This window comes from Lupinus angustifolius, chromosome LG02, assembly GCF_001865875.1.
Source record: "Lupinus angustifolius cultivar Tanjil chromosome LG02, LupAngTanjil_v1.0, whole genome shotgun sequence".
Taxonomy (NCBI): domain Eukaryota; kingdom Viridiplantae; phylum Streptophyta; class Magnoliopsida; order Fabales; family Fabaceae; genus Lupinus; species Lupinus angustifolius.
Window position 1 is genome coordinate 15,646,198 of NC_032010.1, and position 8,997 is coordinate 15,655,194.

An 8,997-nucleotide genomic window follows, 5' to 3' on the forward strand; every position below is an offset into this window, starting at 1 on the left:
TTTAAAACGTGAAACTGATGAAACCGAACCAAACCATAAAATGCGGTTCTGTTCGATTCCGCAGTTCGGTTCAGTTTTTTTTTTGAACCATTTAAGTTCGGTTCGGTTCACGATTTTGTAAATTTTGGAACTGATAGAACCGAACCGAACCGCATATTAAAAAATGATTTTATTTTATATTTTGATGGTTAAGCTTTAAAGTTAGGAGATAAAATATGATTAAGAATTTGAGATTATTAATACATATATGATATAAATAAGAGGCAAATAGAAAAAATATCTATTATCTCTATTATTCATTGAGAAGATAGAAAGAAAACTAAAAAATTAGTATACATTTTGTCACTATTTTGAGATGAAATTAATTAAATAAAGAAATTAAGGAACTAAAAGAAAATAAAAAAAGAATTTGAGGACATTACTAATGATGTACAGTATTAGGTGTTACTGTTGGATTAAAAAATTGGTATCAAGTTTATCATTCTTAAATTTTTTTGGATATTGTCGAAGATTTTGTGGACTAAAATTTCAAGTTTGTAATTTGTTGAGATGTTGAATTATTATTGTTTTATTAGAAAGAGTATTAAATACTTTATTATTGATGTGTTTAATATTCATTTAGTTGACTCTATACTTTGCAAATTTTGTTCAACCATTTCTTGAAGGATTTTCTTTAAATAAGTTGAAAAACCGCGGAATCAAACCGAACCGAACTGAACCATTAATGAACGGTTCGGTTCCTGAATAAAATTTGTAGTTAATTGAGTAAAACTGAACCATATCTTTGTGTTCGCTTCGGTCACTAAATTGCGTCAAAAACCAAACTTTTACACTCCTACCAATTATGTTGCACCAAAGATTCTTGCCAACAAGAGTGCTTATAAAAAAAACTTCACAAATTCACCTTTATAAAAGTGCTTATTAAAAAAGCACTTGTAAAAGTGTTTGTTAAGAAAATTATTTTTACAAAAAATCACTTCTTTTTTTAAAAAAAAAACACTTTTTAAAAATGTTTTCTAAAATTGATATTTAAAATTTTTTATTAAATAATAATTTTTTAATTTTTTTTTCAAATTTCTTTATTACAAATGTTTTGTTCAAATTAAAAAAAAGTGGGTTAGATATCCATCCATCCAATCCACAAAATGGATACATGGATAGAATAAATGAATTGGAATCCATTAGATATGGATGGATTGGATAATTTAAAAATGTGATGTAATGTATTTATATGGATTGATGAAAAGTTTTCTATCCATCCATTAGGATCCAAATCCAAATCCTTCCAAACCTATCCACTTGCCACCCTAATCTCAACTCTTTCAATAATGTAATCAATGAGTTGCAAGAATCGTAATGTGAAGGTTAGTGATGAGGGCAATTCAATAAGTTTAATGTATTATTTGCCCAACTAGGAGCACTTGGTGACAATATTGACATACAAGAAAGATTTACTCGATCCTAGTGAGATCAAGACTACATTTTTATCCCATAGTCAAAAAAGATAGAAAGTAGGAGAAAAGTCTTAGTCTAATGGTTTGTTTATGAAAGAGTATCAAACGTGTGAGAGTAAGCAAGGCAGAGGAGGCCTTGGTAAAGGAAAAAGACTGTATTTTAAGGTCAAAACATGAGTATAATGCTTTAAGTGCAAATAAGTTAAGCACTTTCCTATAAGCGACACTTGTTAGGGGTAGTCATACAATCCGAAATGGATTAGTTTCTTATTCATATGGCGATGAGATATCATTGATAGTACCAAATGAAAAATAGGTTAAGCATTAGAGAAAAGGTTCCTTAAACATAGTCATGACATGCAGGTAGTAAAATATGAAGCATCTATAAACGTTGCACAAATATGACCTTGGTTACAACAGTGGAGGTGATTTATAATCTATGTCATTTTATCATATCAAAGTGCAAATGGGTGAGTAGTTAACATTAATTGGTTATTCCTAACATATGGTACTTAATATTAATTGGTTATCCCTAACATCATGTCAAATAGAGAATGATTCACCATATATTTGACAAAATTTTGATTTTCTATATCTAAGAAATAATAAAGCATGTTTTTTTAGTATGTAAATTGGGTCGAATAAAATTATGTGTTTGAAAATATTAAGATTTCAAATTGTACGTTTAATGAAGAAAAGTGTCATGTTAGAAATTAAGAGGGGCAGCGGGCATGATTTATTGGATACTATTAGCTATAAGATTGATAAATAATTCTATATAATAGGCCTAGACCTAGAGGACTGAAACTATAGCTAAATTGGGCCAGACCAGAACACAAGTTGCAAGCAACATCGTACGGAGTCAAGACTCACAAGGACTAGACTTGCATGCTTTTTTTTCTTCACTTTTCCCGATTTTTAAGGCCTAACCGTACGACATGTGGGGGCCGTGCACGATGAGTACGTGTTTTATAGCATGCTCATATTTGATGAGATCTTCTCGAGAGTTTAGTACTGTACTGACGAAAAAAAAGTTTTAAAGGGTTTTTAATAAAGAATTTAAAATTTAAATATTCTTTTTCTCATTGTATTCTAATACTCGATAGTAGTAATGGAGAGAATCTTCACTTTAGAAATGAGTTTACTATTATTGTAAAAAAAATTATATGGAAATATAATCAATAAGATAATAGTTACGGTAATAATGTTATTGTGAAGATTCTCTAAATTTTAATATAAATATGTTTATGATTACATAGCATAATTTAAGTAATATTGTGAAACCCGAGTCGAACATCAAATTAGAAGAGACCTTATATTGGGTTTAACCGATTTAAACGGTTAAACGTCCGGTTGAACCTGATGATTTCATATATAGTTTATCATTTTTATATATGAATATATAGTTACGTATAAATGCAAAATTCTATATAATTAATATTTATGTGTAATTATATTGAAATAATATTTTTTCATCTTTTTTTGGACCGGAGTAATACAAAACATTAGAGTAGTGTTTTACTTTTTTAAATTTTTAAATGAACCGTGTGGTTCACTTCCCGGGTTATTCCGGTTCAATCGGGTTTAACACAGTCGAATTGGAATTTCTTCGGTTCAAAGTGGTCATATCCTCATTCGATTAAACTACAAACTAAGACCATTTTTAAGTCCGATAAGTAGTCAAATCGGTTGAAACACACTATATGATTATCACAACATTAAACTTAAGAGATGAACATCACAATTACAGGTTCATTTGCCCTATCTTTCCATTTTCAAACAATACACAAAACATTGTAGTTTTCCCCAAGATATTGGAAAATATAATTTTTTTAGAGTGAAATGCATTGACGCACAAGCATTAGTACATGATTTTAAGTAATATTTGGCTCAACCTTTTTATTTTGTTTTTAAAGGCTACTTGCAAAGGAGAGGAAAAAAAAAACAAGTGTTTCAACAATAAAATCTTTAATTGTTATAGTAGTGCAATTTGAACAATCCAAAGTTATGGATTTCTCTTACAACAAATCAAGTTATCTTCATTTCTCTTTTATTTCTACATGTATCTCAAAGACGTATTTTAAACTAAAAGAGCAACTTAATTTTTTTCAATATAATTAACAATATATTATTATTGTAATTGCTAGATACTTTCACGTTAAGATAAAATTTATTCAATGATTTTAAATAATAATATTTATGAGACAACTAGGTTAAAGGAGGAAACATAATAATAAAGGATTTTATTTAATTTAAACTTACTATAAGGTACTCAATTTGAACACTTAATTTCATCTAACCAATTATTATTAAAAATATTGTTCCACCTCGTCATTGGATACCCATATGTCAAGGTGGTCCCCTCCTCCCACCGATTAAGGTCCAGAAACGGCCACTTGAATGACTTCACATACTCATTAACCGAACTTATTAGGTGGGTTTGTGACCAGTTGTGCCTGACACACCATCACAAATGCGCTATCACGCCACCTACAATCCCACTTACCCTCCTTCCAATACGACAATGAAGGAATTGTGATGCAACTACCAGACCTGCCATAAGCTATAAGTCAACTAGGCATAGAGACGTACTTACCACATCCACCTGACACGGGAAAAGCAGCCCTCGACAGACCAGAATGGTTGGTCATGTTAATAGTATCCTCCAGAGCCACGTCGTCCATCTCAATCATTATAAATAGGGGTCTTCCCCAACAGGAAGTAACTTAACTTATCTATCATCACTTGTCATTATAATTTTCTATTTACCTCTTGTGTCTCATTTATTACTCTTGTACATTACCTCTCTAATCTCATATTGAATTAATCATTAGACAATCTTTTCAGGTACCTCCACTGGCGGGTCCACGTGTACTTCCATTCAGATACCAGAAGAACTCTTACCCGAACCTCTAGTCCGACCTACCTGATCAACCACAAAAGAATATTGGTGTCGTATGTGGCTTACTTACATCATGGTGACCACCCGAAATCAGGCAAACCCCACTAGCCAGATAGAACCAACACCCACAAACATGTCGCCCAACCACCACACACCTTCTATCAACCCTCCATCGCAAATACAACCTTCACACCAAGCTAGCCGGAGCCACCATACTAGCCCAGAACACCCACCACCAACCACCCAACAACTCCTCCAAATCATGGAAAGGCAAGAAATTATAATCCAGTAGTAGGCCAATATGTTGGAGGAATTCCACCAATCTAAGCCGAAGTTGAGTTACAAACCATCGTGGTCGGCCACCTAAGCACATACCCTCGAGTCCGACGAAGAATCCCACCTTACCCACAAAAATTCCATACACACAAAGACTATAAATCATACCCACCTGTTCTACCATAATGTCTGTGGAGCCAAATATCACTTCACTGAAGACATAATGTCCTTCCCTCTACCAAAACACTTGGCCCGCCTAACCAACATCGAACAGTATGATGGAACCTGAGACCCCCAAGACCACCTCAATACTTTTGAGGCATCTATGTTCTTCTACGGAGCAACATACTCCATCATGTGACAGACCTTCCCACTCACCCTGAGACGTATTGTTCTCTAGTGGTTCACTTGACTAGCACCAAACAACATCGATTAATGGTCCACCTTTGCTAACACATTCAATGTCCATTTTACAGCTAGCAAGGAACAACCTAGATCATCCTACACCTTATCCGATATTCGACAAGGTCAGCATGAGTCCACCTTTGTATACCTGGACAAATTCAGTGTTATGGCAATGAAGGTACGCACCCTAAGTCCCAATATGGTGGTGCACGTACTGATCATGGGCCTAAAGGATGGTCTCTTTCGGACTGAGCTAGCCAAATATACCAACCTCATTTTGGAGAACCTTCGCTCCAAGGCCCAACAATTCATAAACCTAGAAGAAACCCACCATGTCCGATCACCTGCCGAGCACCAAACACACAACCCCTCATAGGAAGCCTAACGACCAAAATTCTACGACCACGCTAAAGATGACCCCATAGATTACCCCAACAATATAAATATACAACTTACTCCCCTCTCAATGCGAGCCGCTCCAGAATCTTACATGAGGTCATGGCTACCCACCTGGTCCAACTCCCCAAACCTAATCCAAACAAAAAGGTGGGGCCACAAGACCAATCAAAATACTGTGAGTTTCATAGCATGTTCGACCACATGACAGATGATTGCACTCAGCTGCAAGACACCATTGAAGACCTGATACAGGCCGACAACCTGCAATGCTTCATTGTAGGGATAACACAATAGAGACAGTCACCCCATCTCGTCGATCCAGACCCCGAAGAGGCATTATCTTCCAAGATTTCAACATGGACTTCATCCGAGTCAGGGTCAGGCCGACAAGTACCATCCAAAAAACCATAGGCAGAGAAACTCAGTTGATATTAACACCATTTCTAGATGATTTGCCGCATACGACACTTCCATATAAACCCAGAAACGATATGTGCGGGAGGTCATGCACATGGTCAAAAGAGATGTCCGCTTGCAACATGTTAGTAGAAGTGCTCCACCCATCTCATTCAACGATCGTGATTATGAAGGTGTCATCCGAGAGCATGTTGATCTCTTGGTGATCACAACAAAGTTGAACAACACGAAGGTCGATAGAGTCTCGTTGACCAAGGGAGTCCGATAAAAAACATCATGTTCCAAGATCTATTTGAGAAATGGAATTGAGAGACCGTGACCTAGTACCTTAGGGTGGGAAGTTAGTAAGATTCACCGGCCAAGGTATAACTCCATGTTGCTAGTGGATGTTTCGTTGACAATTGTCGATCAACTTATGAGCAGAACAATTCAGACCAAGTTCCTAGTCAATGATTGCCAATCGGCCTAGAAAGCCATTTTGGGTCACTTCACACTCAACTGCCTTGAAGCATTAGTGTCCACACCACACCTATGCATAAAGTTCCTATATTATGATCTCTGAATATGTACTATGTGGGGAGACCAACATAGTGCCCGAAGTTGCTACAAGAAGAGTCTCTACTCTAGTTAAGCATCCAGAAGAGGGTCGCCCCCGACAAAAAGGCCAATGGGTATGCACATGGTAGACCTAGATGTCCGGGCTGATGAAGGAGAATTTCGCCCATAACCAGAGGGGGAAAAGACTCTTTGCAGCTTGGGCCACAGGAGACCAACCTAGTATATATGGGCAACACCATTCCAGAAACCTAGAGAATTAAGCTCATTGAATGCTTGAGGACCAACAAAGACCTCTTCGTGTGGACTACAACCGATATGCCCAGAAAGGAAGTCCAGGAGTTGAACGACCATTTGACCGTCTTATCCAGATTCCTGTAGTCAATCGCCAAAGATTCTCTTCCACTTTTTCAGCTACTAAAGAAGAGCAAGAAGTTTGAATGGTCGGATGACTGTGAAAAGGTCTTTCAGATCTTCAAGCAATACTTGGATGCCTTGCCTATACTCACTAAGCCAACACCCGATGAGGTGTTGTATGTCTACCTTGTAGTGGCTGATGAGACCGTGGCCACCACCCTTATCCATAAAACTGAAGAAAGTCACATCCCGATACATTTTACAAGCAAGGCACTACAAGATCCAGAACTCATATAACAACGGTTGGAGCAAGTAGTATATGCCCTCCTGGTGGCCACAAGGCGGTTGCGACAATATTTTAAGTCTCATCCAACAGTGTTCAGAACCAACCAGCCCCTCATGCTAGTCTTGCACAAACCGAAATTGGCCGACCAGATGAAAACATAGTCCATCGAGCTTTCACAATTCAATATTTGGTATGAACCCCGAACAACTATCAAATGCCAAGTCCTCTCAGATTTTTTTTGCCAAATTGACCATGCAACCGGACAATCAGAGGCAGACCTGAAAAATCTATGTCGATGGATCTTCAAACCCCAAGGGGAGTAGGACGAGATATTATTGGAAAATGGCTTTGGGATGACCATTGAGCACTCTATCACTTTCATTTTCCTAACTTCCAACAACCAAGCTGAGTATAAAGCCTGTATAGCCGGTCTGCAATTGGCAAAAGTGGCCAGGTCAAAAAATAGCCATTTGTAGCAACTCTCAGTTGGTAGTCTCACAAATAATCGGTACCTAACAAACGAAAGACTCACTTTTGGTTAAGTACTTGGTAAAAGTGAAAGAGTTAATGACTAAGTTCGAAGAAGCAACCATCCGAAATGTTCCGAGTGAATAAAATGCTCCAGTAGACATCTTGTCTAAACTAGCCAACACAAAGAGCCCAAGGAGTACTCAATGAGTCATCCAATGGACGATTCTCAAACCCAACAATATGGCCATTGAACAGATTACCATCCCAGAAGATTGGACCGATCGGTTATGAAGTACCTTCTGCATTGTGATCTGCCTACCGACCAAAAGGAAAGACAAAGGTTCCTCCGATGCTGCTCTTCGTATACCCTGACCCAAGGAATATTATATTGTCGAGGCTTTTATCCTCCTTTCCTCAAATGCCTTGGCCTCGATAGAGAATAGTACTTCCTCAGAGAAGTCCATGAGGGAAGTTATGGACACTACCTAGGTGCAACTTTCATGACAAAGAAAGTCTTGTGGTCCGGGTACTTCTTGCCGACCATGGAAATGGATGCCGTCAATCTAACAAAGAAATATACTCGCTGCCAACTGTTTGCTGACTTCCACAAGGCCCCACCAGAGGAGCTGACTACAACACTAGCCCCTTGTCCATTTTGTAGGTGGAGCATGGATATCTTGTGACCTTTTCCTCAACCAACCGACCAATTGAAGTTTTTGATAGTTAGTGCAGACTATTTCACCAAATGGATTGAGGCCAGGGCCTTATCCACTGTCACATCAGTCGATATCCAAAAGTTCACTTGGATAAATATCATTATGTGATTCGGTATTCCGGCGGCCAAAGGAACAGATAATGACACCCACTTTTATGACCGAAAGTGTTAGGTATCCGTGGACAGAACACATCTAGAAGGAGGGAGTTAAATAGGTGTCGCAGTTACCAATTACCGCTTTTCGCACTAAAACCCTATTCTGGAAAAAGCCTCAGTTAATCGAATAACACCTTGTCTTAATCGATTAGCTCACTGAAAACAACAAGTTGTAAAATGGCTTATTACACAGCCACTCACCGATATTCAAGAATAGATAAAGCAGATGTATTTGAACAGAATTAAACTAGATATAACAAATTAACAATATCCAAAATATCAGCTAATATTAGGCAATAATAAAACTTAAAATATAAAGAGATTATGGATAGAAAAAGCCTGCAACAAGAAATTTTATCCTGGTTCGTTTGCGGGTCCACTTGCAAACTACATCCAGGCCTCCCGTTCTAATCTCGGGAGATTTTCTTCACTAATATTGAAACGAATGTATTGTTTCATGCAAACTTCCAATACAAATACTTAGACACTCCCTTCTTGAATCTAAGAACTTGTTCTAAACTCAATACCTCGTTCTAAACTCAAGATCTCTAAGTCTTGGTGAAGACTCACTGAACCTCTTAGGCGGTAAGACACCAAGAGACAA